The sequence below is a fragment of the Hemibagrus wyckioides genome, linkage group LG04, assembly GCF_019097595.1.
Source record: "Hemibagrus wyckioides isolate EC202008001 linkage group LG04, SWU_Hwy_1.0, whole genome shotgun sequence".
Lineage (NCBI taxonomy): Eukaryota > Metazoa > Chordata > Actinopteri > Siluriformes > Bagridae > Hemibagrus > Hemibagrus wyckioides.
Genome location: NC_080713.1, coordinates 6,325,527 through 6,338,912, shown reverse-complemented (window position 1 = coordinate 6,338,912; position 13,386 = coordinate 6,325,527). Strand labels below are relative to the sequence as shown.

The window sequence follows — 13,386 nt, the reverse complement described above, 5'->3', positions numbered from 1 at the left end:
GTTGTCCATTCTTATTCTAATGTCTATATGTCCAAGTTGTAGCAGATGTAGAGTTTTGGGACAAGTCAGGTTTATTTATTGTCAGTACCATTACTCAAACAGTAAAGTGAGTAACTTACTTAAAAAAGTGCAGTCTGGGATTGTGTGTGTGTTTTTTGCCTCCTACTGCATAGTATCATGCGTCATCGGATGTTGTAATCTGACAATGTTTTAAGCATATAAGTACAAAAAATGAGCAAGAGCGCTGATGCCTTTATAATGAAAAGTCTGCCGTTTTTGGAGGCAGCCCAGTACAGTAGTTAGATATTCGACATGAGCTTTGGAAATGTTTTTCAGGGCAAACCCAGTCACCATCATCCAGCACTTGTTTTCATGTAGTGCACATTTCAGAATGACTCCATTCACTGAAATTCTCTTAACGCATCTGGTCTGCTGCATGTATAAGTGAAACCCAAAGAGGGAACTGAAGTGCTCTGCTCCTCTTGTTTTTTTTTGTTTTTTTTTGTTTTTTAAGGGGTATGAGGGATGTTTAGGTAAGAGCTGCTATTCACACACACAGCACAGCTTGAAAAAGAAATAGTTCAAACTATTTCACATCCTTCTGCTTCCTGCCTCAAGTCAAGCAAGTCTTTTTTTTTAGAACACAGTGGAAAAACACAGCCACAACGTACTTTCACCACAAGTACACCTGCGTCTCTGTCTGACTGAGGATGTGGTGACACACACACACACACATCCTCTAAAGGGCGTGAATGCTTTCTGTTTTTTCACTTCGCTTTCTTCTTATTAGAACAAAATGTCATTACAAGATTTTAGGGACTGATCAATAGGAGTTTTTTCTTTTCTTTCTTCCTTATAATATAAAATAATATAAGTAATTAATATAGATTTCTTTCTTTCTTTCTTTCTTTCTTTCTTTCTGTCTTTCTGTCTTTCTGTCTTTCTTTCTTTCGATTGACTAAACACTCGCTGACCACTCAAGAGCTTCGGTTAATTTTCACACTGAGCGTCCGAAACAGACTTCGACCATGCCGGACATGCTGGTGTGATTATTTCAGAGACTGTCAAAATGAGACTAGAGTTGACACAGATTCGCCCAGAAAACATTTTTGTGGTGAGAAATGTTATGCTGAGGGAGGAATGCTAGACTGGTGAAGCTGACAGGAAAGCGCCAGTCAATCAGATAACCACTCTTCACCACCGTGGCGAGCAGAAAAGCATCTCGGACGGCTCAAACGTTGAGTCAAACCTTGACGCAGATCTCCATCTACTCCTGTAGCTGGAGATCAGTCGATCAGATAACCACTCTATCACCGTGGCGAGCAGAGAAGCATCTCAGACGTCGCAAACTTTGAGTCAAACCTTGAGGCAGATCTCCATCTACTCCTGTAGATGGAGATCAGTCGATCAGATAAACCACTCTTTATCACTGTGGTGAGCAGAGAAGCAACTCAGACGGCATAAACCTTGAATCAAACCTCCATCTACTCCTGTCAGCCAAGGCTGGACAAATGTTACCTTGTTTTGGTGAATATTTGACTGCTGCTGCATGATTGGCTGATTTGATAAGCAGGTGTTTCTAATAAAGTGGCCTCTGCATGTTTGCTGAACATGAGTCAGCCACTGTCTCTCAGTCTCGCACTATTTCTCTCTTTCTCTCTCTCTCACGTACTCTTTCACCAGGTTTATTTCTCTTTGAAATTCTTTCAGTGTCACTGTTTTTTTTTTTTTTCCCCCCCGCTGTCTTTGCTCATCTCGGCTCCTCTTTTTTTGTTATCGTATGTATCTAACGCTTACAGTTTCTTTTTTATTCTCTCCCCTACCGTCTTCCACGTCGAGAACGCTGCATGTGTGTCTGCTTTGAGCCCTCGGCGCTTCTCGCCTGGAACATGTGTCCCCATCGCGGCTTTTTATAGAGCACAACAGCCTCAGCTGGGGAGAGAGGCGGAGATTAGATGAAGAAAGATGGAGAATTCGGAAAGAGACGAGAGACCAGGGCGAGTTGTAGGCAGCGTTTAGTGATGGTTCAGCAGGGTCTGCTTAGGTGTTGTAGATACATAGAAATAATACACGTCATGTGGTATTGCATAGCATTTATACAAGTGTCCGACTGCTGAATTTTAAATATTTACTAATGTATAAGCTAGCTTGCAGTGAGAGGCTGATTTTGACATGGGAAGCTGTAAATGCAGTTAGCTGTGTGTGACCTGTAAAAGGAACAGAACAGATCATGCTCTTTTTAAGCGACTTGTCTGTAGGTTAGGAATGTGGAACATGAGTAAAACTTGTTTATCTGTTCTTGGAAATGGCATGCTAACGCTTTCTTTTATGTAACCTGGGAGGTATATGCAAATGAATCCGTACCAGTGTTTCTGGTAACGTCTGACACACACACACTTCTTATTACTTGTTATTTCTGAATATGACCTAAATTTCTCTTGTTCCTTGAAGTGGGTGTGGCCTCTGTGCCTGCCAGTTCCATTGAATGTGGCCTCTGTGCCTATCATTTGAATTGAAGTGGGTGTGTCCTCTGTGCCTGTAAACTGTGTTAAAGTGGGTGTGCCCTTTGTACCTGCAATGAAGTGGATGTGGTCTCTATGCTTGTCACTCACAGTGAAGTGGGTGTGTCCTCTATGCCTTTCAGCTGCATTGAATTGGGTGTGGTCGCTGTGCCTGTCATTTGCATGGAAGGGGGTGTGGTCTCTGTACCTGTCATTTGCTTTGAAATGGGTGTGTCAGTTGTGCCTGTCAGTTGCGTTGAAGTGAGTGTGTCCTTTGTGCTTGCCACTCACAGTGAAGTGGGTGTGTCCTATGCATTTCAGCTGCATTGAAGTGGGCGTGTCCTCTGTGCCTGTCAGTCACATAGACGTGGGTGTGTCCTTTGTGTCTGCCAGGTCCACTGAATTAGTGTGTGGCCTCTGTGCCCATTAATTGCATTGAAGTGGGTGTGGCCTCTGTGCCTGTCATTTGCATTGAAGTGGGTGTGCCCTCTGTGCCTTTCAGCTGCATTGAAGTAGGTGTGGCCTCTGTACCTGTCTGTCACAGTGAAGTGGATGTCTCTGTTTTGCTTATCAGGTCCATTGAATTAGTTTGTGGCCTTTATGACCTTTAATTACATTGAAGTGGGTGTGGCCTCTGTGCCTGCCCATCACATTGTAGTAGGTGTGACCTCGGTGCCTGTCAGTCACATTGACGTGGGTGTGTCCTTCATGCCGGTCAACTGCATTGAAGTGGGTGTGGCCTCTGTTTTCAGGGTTTCTTTGCTTGGAAATCGAGTGTTCTTTCCCTGTCATGGGAAGGAGGAGGTTATAAATATAAAAGTTAAACTAATACTTGTTCTTGATTAGTGCAACAGCAGCCACTAATGTTGAAGAGACACAAATCTCACAGCCTGAATTTTCAGATCAGACCTGTAGACTTGAGACACATACCCACCGTTTGACCACACGACATGAATGTGAACTGATCGATTGGAATTTATAGGATTTTTCTCAACACGCATGCACATTTCACTTCACTACTTAGCAACAACAACAGAGGACAGTAATGGCAGTGACTGCAGTATGTTCAGTGGAAGGATCGGGAAGGTTGCTTGATGATCTGGTTGAAAATTGGAAAATCGAGCAATCCTGGGAGGAATCAGAAAGCATTCAGTTTTGATTATTGTGATGTCTCTATTCTGAAACCTTGCACAGTGTTCACATGTGATAACCAAGTTGTAGCTATAAAAATGCAGGTAAAGTATTTCCAGAATATTTCTGTGCATGTAGGTTCGTGTGTTCACTGCAAGGATCCGACAGCATCCCTGCGCTGTCATAGATCACTTGTGCTTTGAACCTGATGAAGGCGTGAAGCTTGTGCTGTTGTGTAATGTCTGAACCCACCAGTGCTGGCAGAGAAGTAGGTCTCTGAATCCCGCCGGCCCTAAGCGCTCTCCATCCATTGACTTTTCTGCAGGAAGATAGGATCGTGAATGTTTAACTCAGAATTTATTCTCTTTCATTTCTCTATTCACTTGAACAATCGACACAGCAGCTTTGCGATCGGACACGCCTAACGAGCAAGCCAGAGGCGTAGTGGCAAGGGGAAAACTCCCCACGAAGTCATGCAGAAGAAACTTTGAAAGGGAACTCCTAAGGGAATTCGTTCTCTTCTATCTTTTACGGAGTGACTCGGGATAGAGAGATTATAGAAAAGTAAAGATGTAGTAAGTACTAAGTGTGGGAAAGGAGGTTCACAATCTGCTCATACTCAACAAGAGTCCTGGGGTGAGATTATCCGCTGAAGCAGGGGGAACTACAGTAGAAGGTGAGCAGAGGTAGAGCATCAGGATAAATCATGCGCGTTTTATTTATTTATTTATTTTCTTTTAAACTTGATGCCTTTCAGCTGAGCAGCATGCAATCCCGTGCATACATATTGAAGCTCCTTTGGCCTTTTGTGCTGCTCTGTGGTGTGTGTGTGTTTCATAGCCAGCTGTGGAATGCACTCTGCTTAATGCGAGTGTAATCCTGCAGTGCTCCTATTGCGGACACGGATAAATAGATGGTTAGCTGACGGATGGACTAATTGAGGAATCCTTATCTCATTCTGGCTTTGCACTCCCTTGACCCCCACCCCCACCCCTACCCCCCTCTGATATTAAGAGTAATTAGCCAAGAACAGTCGTCATGATAGGAAAGGTTCCACCGTTGCATTAAACTGCTTTAACTGTTGCTTAGGAAAAAGAAAACTTCTCTGTTGTATAACTCGCTTTGTGGTTTGATATTTAGAAACGTGAGACTGTTAGAAGCGTTTCTGCATCTCGGCCGATCCGAAAGTTTAGAAGCGTGAAGCTCACAGACGTGTTTGATGAGACGGCTGTGGCAAGGGAAACATCGTGAGTCAGCCTTTTCTGACGATGACAAGTAAACGAGAAAATACAGCCTCCGTTTGATCGTCTGATTTCATCTCTCTGCAAGTGACACCCAAGTTTCAGGATTGGTGTTGTCTGTGGTTGAAAGGTGTCACCATGACGACAGCCTGGTTTTCATTTTCATCGAGCATTAAAACGGAAATAGCAAACCTTATTTAGCTGTTAGACTCGGGTTCGTTATTTCCGTTTGAACGTCCGACTATAAACTATTTCAGCTAAGAAGAATAAAGTTAATCAGCAAGCAGCAGTTTTGTTGGTACAAATCTACAGTATACAGGTGAAGCAAAGTGTATTTTTGGGAACTGTGATCTTTAGTGTATCCATGTCAGAGCATCCACAGCGGCAGAAGATGAGTCACGAGTGTGGAAAAGAGGAAGAGGTATGAGGATGAATCAGGCAGGTACGGAGAAGAGACACGGCGGGAGAAGTGTGTCAGGAGCACACCAGGAGAATATCAGGGAGAGACAAGGAAGAGAGGGAGAGAGAAGAAAGCAAGAGAAGTGCTATAGTTAGAGAGAGGGTGAGGGGAGAGGGAAGAGTGCGTGTGAGAGAGAGGGAGAAAGAGAGAAGTGACCAGTAAAGAGAAAGTAAGGAGAGAGATGAGAGAGAAAGGAGAGATAGAATAGGGGAGAAGAAGAAGAGAGCAGGAGAGAGAAAAGAAAGGAGAGAGAAGAAATAGAGTGAAGAGCAATATGTAGAGAGGGTGAGGGGAGAGATGAGAGAGAAAATGAGAGGAGAGAGAGATAGAGGGAGAGAGTAGAGTGGGAGAGGAGGAAAAGATAGTAAGAAAAGGGGGAGAACAAAGAGAGTTAGAAAGAAGAGATGGGGGAGAAGCGATACAGGGGGAAAGAGAGATGGGGAGAGGAGAGAGAGAAGAGAGCATGAGAGGTGTGAAAAAGAGGGAGAAGTGGTGGGAGAGGAGAGAGAAATAGAGAGAGGGGGAAGACGAAAAAGAAGATTGAGAGAGGGAAAGAGAAAGAGGAGAGGTGGTGAGATGGAGATGGAACAGAGAGGAGAGAAAGAAGAAAGAGAGAAGAGCAATAGGTAGAGAGGGCGAGGAGACAGATGACAGAGAGAAAGACAGAGATGTGGGAGGGGGAGGGAGAAGAGAGATGGGAGAGAGATGAGAGTGGGAGAGGAGGGAAAGAGAAAGAAACGAGGGAGAACAGAGATAGGTAGAGAGAGTGGAGATAAAGAGAGGGAGAGGGAAGAGTTGGAACGAATGAAAGAAGAGGGAGGTAGAAAGGTGAGGAGAGAGAGAGAGAGGGAATGAGAGACAGAGAGATGGGGGAGGGGAGGGAGAAGAGATATGGGGAGAGAAGGGAAAGAGAGAGAGAGAAAGGGGTTATGATGAGAGAAAGAATGGAGACGGCATCAAAACATCCCAGATAACATCATACAGCTGCAGCACCATTTCTGCTAGACAAGGCTCCGTGTGTAATTAGCAGCGATGAAGCACCTGCATTTCAGGTTGGTGCACCTAAGCTGTGAAACGCTGACGCACACAGACGAAGTCGCCAGGGGGCGTTCCCATTACTGGTTGCCATGGTAATAACGTTCGGCAGCGTGTGGCGCAAACCAGCATTCCACTTTTTACAACGAATCCGTTTTCTTGCCGCTAAAATGATCGCTGCGCTCTCGAGGGCCGAAAGAGCGTGGCATAGAAATTGAAAATGTTTAGCAGTTGTTTTTGAGCTATCCGATATTAACGCAGCATTTGAAATAAAGTTCGACCAAAATAGGAAGAAAACAAAACTCCTGATCGTTTATCTTCTGTTAGCAACAAGCTAGCCAGCTAACTGTGATGAGAGGTATATCGTATACTGTGTATATGTACAGTTTATTTACCATGGGGTTAAAGTTAACTGTATAATCAGTGTTTTAGCAAATATGTCTGTTTGGTTTCTGTATCTAAAGCAAATGCTTGTATTTACAGTGGATTACCCACACCCCCCCACCCACCCCCATCAGGCCACATCCCCCCTTCATCCTCACATCTTTCTTTTCTCTCTTGGTCTTTATGATTTGAGCAGCAGGTACGAATCTGCAGTATCCAGGTGAAGAAAGCATGAACTGGTTTTGTTTTTCTGTTTTTTGTTTGTTTGTTTGTTTTCTCAGGAATTTTGATCCTGAGAAGGTGAGTCACGAGAGAGAGAGAGAGAGAGGAAAATATATAGAGAAAGCAGAGAAAAAGAGTGAGGAAGATATAGAGAAGAAAATAGATAGGGGGCAGCAGAGAGAAAGAGTTAGGAAGAAGGAAAGAAGGGGGAGACAGAGAGACATAGAGAGAGAAAGGAAAATATAGAGAGAAAGAGTGAGGAATAGGGAGAGATAAAGAGGGGGGGATAGAGAGAGGAAAATAGAGAGGGCGACGTACAGTCAAAAGCAGAGAGAAACAGTGAGGAAGAAGGAAAGATAGTAAGAGAGGGCTAGAGGAAAATAGAGAGAGAGAGTGAGGAAGAAGGAAAGAGGAGAGAGATGGGTTGGTGAGAGAGAGAGGAAGAGAGAAATAGTGAGAGAGAAGGGGGAGGAAAGGAAAGAGGCAAATGGATTGAGAAAGAGTGAGGTAGAAGGAAAGAGAGGAGCGAGCTGGGGGTGAGAGAGGAGAGGAAGCGATAAAGGCAAATAGAGAGAGAGACAGAGTGAGGAAGAAGGAAAGAGTGGAAGAGAGGTGTGAGATGGAGGTGAGAGAAGAGAGGAAAATGGAGGAAGGAAAGAGAGAAGCGAGAGGAGAGGGAGAGAGAGTGAGGAAGAAGGAAAAAGAGTAGAGAGATGAGGCGTAAGAGAGATTTTTAGGTACATCATTGCTAAATAATAAGTGACTAAAAAACACTAAAAACTTAGAGAGCCACTTTAACGCTAATTGTTTAACCTATACTTTGACCCTGCCTTCTTTCCAAGTGGGACACACCTTCACGTGTTATAAAACGAATTTTAGTCACCACAGCATGCTTCATTCTCCTAAAAGCGAATTGCTGCTAAACGATGTCCACTAGAGGGCGCCAGAGCTTTTAATTTAAGCGTAGGCACGCGTTCTCAGATTTCCTCCCTGCACATGAGTAGAAATATTTGCAAAATTCGCTTAATTCAGTTTACCTGCTGAAGCTGTACGTCTTGCACGTTGATAAAAAAAAAAAAAACAATAGAACAAATAAAAATTCTTGTTTTGAATTCCCCTCATTTCATTTCTGTACTTTAATCTTTTTAATCATAGCCTTGGCGTACACCGGTCCCGACTGCACCCTTCACTTCCTGTCTAATGACTTGTCTGCCATGTTGGCTAGCGCAGGAGACAGGAAGTGGGTGAGACTGCGAGGAAGCAATGGGCAGAGACTCAGGAGGTTTCCACAGACCGAACGTCTTTTTAAGAAGCGTTTTAAAACGCAGGCCGCCTTCCGTCATCTTGTTAAGAGTAACTCTGAATGGAGAGAGCAGGAGATTGCAAACATGAATCTCCGACAATGCGAATTTAACAGTTTATAGCAATAATCTTCCAATTCTGAGGTGTAGCTGTGGAATATTGAGTGTGAATGCATGTGTGAAACAGTAATGAGTGATGAAATAGGACCATCTGAGATGCTTGTGGGTGAATGAATGAATGAATGAATGAAAGAAAGAAAGAAATGAATGGATGAAGGGCTAGAGATAAAGGAATAAAACATTTTTTGGTGTTTCTGTTGTAGGGGAATAGTCAATGATGGTCTTGTGTGATGTGATTCTGCGTGAAGAAGGGCGTTCTGATAACAGTTTTATTCACAAAAGTTTAGATTTCATTCTGTTTTCTTTGTAAAGCATTTTTAACAACGGACATTGCCTCAAAGTAGCTTTACAGAGCGTTATAAATTCAGGATATAAATGATAAGTTCATCATTTACCTCAGCAACCCAAGCCAGAGGTGACGAATCTTCCTAAGACGATCTTTATAAAAAATAATAAAAACACAAAAATGATAAATTTGCAGTTTAAACAGCATCATGTGCGTTTAAAAAAAAAAAAAAAAAAAAAAAAAAAAATCCAGCGATTTGATTGGTATTTTATAGCATCGACACAGATTCAGGAGCCTTGGGAGGAAGCGAAGCCTTCTCTAAACAAACCGGATTTTCCTTAGTGCTGTGTGAACACGGCTATGAATAATTCACTTTCTATCCAGCTTCACAAATTGTCTGTATCTGGATAAATTTGATCTCGAAAGTCTTTGCTAATGTATTGGTGGTTACTGATTTTAGAGCATCGTGACCGAAATCATCCCAACACTACAAGACTTGCCCTTTTTAACCAGGAGCCGTTTGCTGCACGGATGACAGAAGAAGCGTACGAGGTTAATCTGATTCCTCCCTGTTGTTTCGCAGGGTGTGGAAGTCATTAGCCCGGTTCTATATTTGGATCGAGTGCCGTGGTGAACGTGAGGCGTAGGAGACAGGCTCAAAGCGGACGATCGGGGCATTCGGCGCGGTTAAGACGTACCTGTTAAATATACAGCTGTGCTCTTTCACTCTACAGATGTGTAGACAAGGGTTTTTGGGTGTGTTTACACTTGACTGGTGTGTGTTTCTGATAAAGCGACTCGGATCTTTCTAATCTCTGCACAGTAGCTCTGGAAGACTTTCTCTCTCTCTCTCTCTCTCCGATTTTCTCTCTCGCTTTCTCTCCAGTGTGTGCTTAGTCACTGCCGCAGCTAAATTTTGCTGTTTTTGGCTTTATAGCGCCGGCTGCTTTTGGGTGGAGTTGTGGATAAAAGCCACACCTCTAAACCAATCCTCAGCCTCTGTGTTGAGGCAAACAAAGTCTTCACTGTGAGGGAACAAAGTCACAGTATGCACATGCAGACGGATTTTGGTCTTTCGCAAGTCTCTCTTTAGCAAATATGTTCTAAAATAAATCACATTGGCCTTTGTGTGTGTCTGCGTCTGTGTGTGTGAGAAAGCAAGAGAGAGACAGCTCAGGGGTTAAAACATGGCCGCTGCTATTCTTAGCCTGTGTGTGTGAGTGAGATACAGGACAAAAGAATATTACATATAGATTAAACATTTAGTTATGCAAAGGATTATTAACATTAAAAAAAAAACAAGTACTAGGCGTGTATTACAATACAGTTGAGTGTTCGTTATATCCAGTCAGATTAGTGATCTTAATTGGATTGGATTGCGTGTGTGACCTTGTCTGGACGGGTGTCTCCACCGTCCACTCCGTCTAGTTGCATTACACTCTCGATACCCTTGTAGAAAAGAAAATAGTTCTTTTGCTGCCTCTTGAAATGAAAAAGACGTCTCTTTCATGCCCATATTCTTTCTGGACAGCTAGATCACTTCCTAATTCTGGATTATTTCATTCAAATCCTTTCTGCAGGAATGAGGTTTAGAAGGACTGGCTCCTACTCTCTGACTAGGTGAGGTTGTCCGTCAGATTTAAGACAAAATATCATGCATAGTTTGATAGATTTTAGTTCATTTTAATACGTTTCTTTATTACTAGATCGAACGATAGTGTGTGTGATCCATTCACGTAGTGTTAAGCCAGTATGTAAACCAGTTACTTCGTGAAATCTCACAGGTCTGATGGGAAGTATAGCTATAGTATTAAAGTTAGGTGATCAATATATGCATGGTAGGATAGTGCAGAGGTCACGTGTCTGCTACACAGCACCAGCGTTTGACGCTCAGCTCAGGTGTGAACCCAGGGTTTGGTTTTATTCAGGGTTTTTGAAAATGAAGCATGTCTCTGTGTAGACTGAGGAACTTTCCATGAATTCGTGTTGTAGTGAAAAAGGTTAAGAGTTAACAAGGATAAGGTTTTTTGGTGTAAAGGGTTTTTAAATCATAATTTCTCACCAGTTATATTTAAGAGCTGCTCGTTCATTTCCATAATTTTTTTCTTTTGGGTGGTATTGTTTCAGTAATAGTATTTTATAACTAGTATTAATCCTAGCAATAACTTTAAGGTATAATTTTAATAAATATAAATAAATTAAATGCTGTATACACAGTGCTGTGTAAAAGTCTTGGCACCCTACATTTTTGTTAGAACTTTTTTTTTTTTTTTTTTTTTTGATTAAAAAATATATTTCCCAAGATATTTTTTCTAGCACAAAAATAATACATTTTGCAGAAGAAATGAATAAAGAAACAGACCATATCATCTAACATAAACAAGACTGCTTGGTTTTATAGGCTGCTTTTTTTTTACTGACATTTAAATATGCCACAGAATTTTTTTTTCCTGAAAAATGTAATTTTTTTTTGGTTGGAAAAAGCAGTGTTTGGATATCTGATATGATTTTCTACTGACTCAGTAAAGAAACTGTCATTGGAAGTCATAAAATCAACAGTTATAATTACATTTGCACAAAACAATAGGGTGCTTAGACTTTTGCATAGGACTATGTATGTTTAATTAATTTAATTTTTTTTTATTTAAGATCTATCTTAAAAGTAGCTATTATTATTATTCTGTAGCACCTCCTGCTTTTTGTTATATTTTGTGTAGAAGCATTTAATTTTATATAAATTTTTTATTATTATTTTAAGGCATCTTTGCTTTCTTTCTTTCTTTCTTTCTTTCTTTCTCTCATTCTCTCATTCTCTCTCTCCCTACCTACCTACCTAAACCTCCACCATAAGCGAATGAACAGGTTTTTTTCCACACACACATTCTTTCAGGTAAAACACTAGAAATATCAGTAGATTAAGATTAAGTTGAAAACTGTGCAGTTTTTCTTTACTGTGCAATCAATATCATCAAAATGTTGGTACCGTGACAACGCGAGGGTCTTTTAGAGATACGGCAGTGTTACATAACTGTCAGAAAAGATCTCAGCTGATTAGTGTCCTCAGTGGAATGTTAAACCGGGAGCAAAGACAAAACGTCCTAGGTATTTTGTCTGTGTCTCTGGTTTGTGTGTGTGGTTTGAAATGATTCAGCTCTTCACCTGGGCAACTAATGAACTCCAGTTTCAGTCGAGTAAGTAATGACTCAAGTATTTAGAGTTTTTTTTTTTTTGCCAGGGGAGTGTTTGATGAATTTTTCTTTCTTTTTTTTCCATTTAATTTTATTTTCTCCCATCTTTTTTAAAAATAAATTAATTCATTTATTTTTAGTTTGAAATGCAGATGAAAAATATTGTCATTATGCATATACAGTAATGCGAAGTCAAATAAGTCTACTATTATTATTATTATTATTATTATTATTATTATTATTATTATTATTATTATTATTATTTAGACCATATACACAAACATACAAACACCCATACAATGTTTCAGAAGATCTGGGAATAATTCTAAAAGTCAGGTCATCTAGTTCACTGGGGTTATTTTGTTGTTTTTTTGTTTTTTTTACTATATCTTTATAAAGCGTTCAACACATCTGGTGTTTGGCTGGTCATAAATATGCGAGCAGTGACACAGGTGCACTGTATGGACTCCATTTTCTCCTCCAATCTATTCTTTTCTCAGGAAACTTACTGTTCTCTCTCCGTTTTATTTTTTTTGCACTAATATTCGAGGAAGGCGAACTAGCAGTTTCCCATCGAGCGCACAGCCAAAGCAGCGCCTTATCACGGCCGTACATAAACACAGGAAAAGTTTGTGTGAACACGCAGATGTCTCAGAAGAGGAAGCGAGGAACGCACAATAGAGTCCGGGCTTCCTGCTTTCATCTTTCATGTATTTTCATTAAGGGACAGGATTTGGTGAAAGTTTTTTGCGCTCCGAGGGCCAACGTTTAACCCTTTAATTGTCCCCTTAGCACTGTGCTATAACATTATGTTGACTGGTACATCTACAGTATATTATATTAATATATTAATTTAAAAAGAAAGTCAGTTTAATGGGTGAAATTATTAATATTTTATACTTTGTGCTAACATTTTTTCACTTAGAATACAAGTCCATGTTATAATAATTGAGCATTTCCTCAGCTCGATTTGCTATGGCTAATTAGCATGGATTGAATTAGCTTATTTTGGGGAAACAAAAAATTTGGAGCCGTTTATTTTAAGTGAATGCACAGAGTAGAGGTGTAAGAGCTAATGTAAGTCTTTTGACAGATTCTGCTATCTGGATTAAGGTTGGATGTCCATTCCACCAGTGAGGAACAGCCAGTTCAAAAGTTCTGGAATAGGACCTCTTGCCATATTGAGTAGGCTCTACCAAGTGTCGGTTAACTGGTTGCAGGTTGCAGAAGGGAATATAAACCTGAAGAAAAGTGTTAAGGTAAAGGGGTGCTGTTCTAGGCGATGTCTCGTATGTTAGCATCAAGGCCTTGAATTTGATGTAGGCCAGCAGAGGGAAACTGAGAGGGGTGAGACTTTGGTCCTTTTTCCATACTTTAATATGCGAGGCATACTTTGACATGAGACGAAGCGAAAGCCTTAAATGCTGAAACAAACCCAAGAAGTACATTTTAACCTCCACTGATCAGGACCAATACAAACCTAACATTACATATCCGTATCCTGGCCAAGTCTGTGT

The 13,386-nt window shown here is 41.2% G+C and overlaps 1 protein-coding gene across 2 annotated transcripts in view; it reads left to right on the top strand.

Annotated features, from left to right (window-relative positions):
* Positions 1–13,386, top strand: part of mob2b (MOB kinase activator 2b) — a 52,296-nt gene that overhangs the window by 16,207 nt on the left and 22,703 nt on the right. The window lies entirely within an intron of this gene.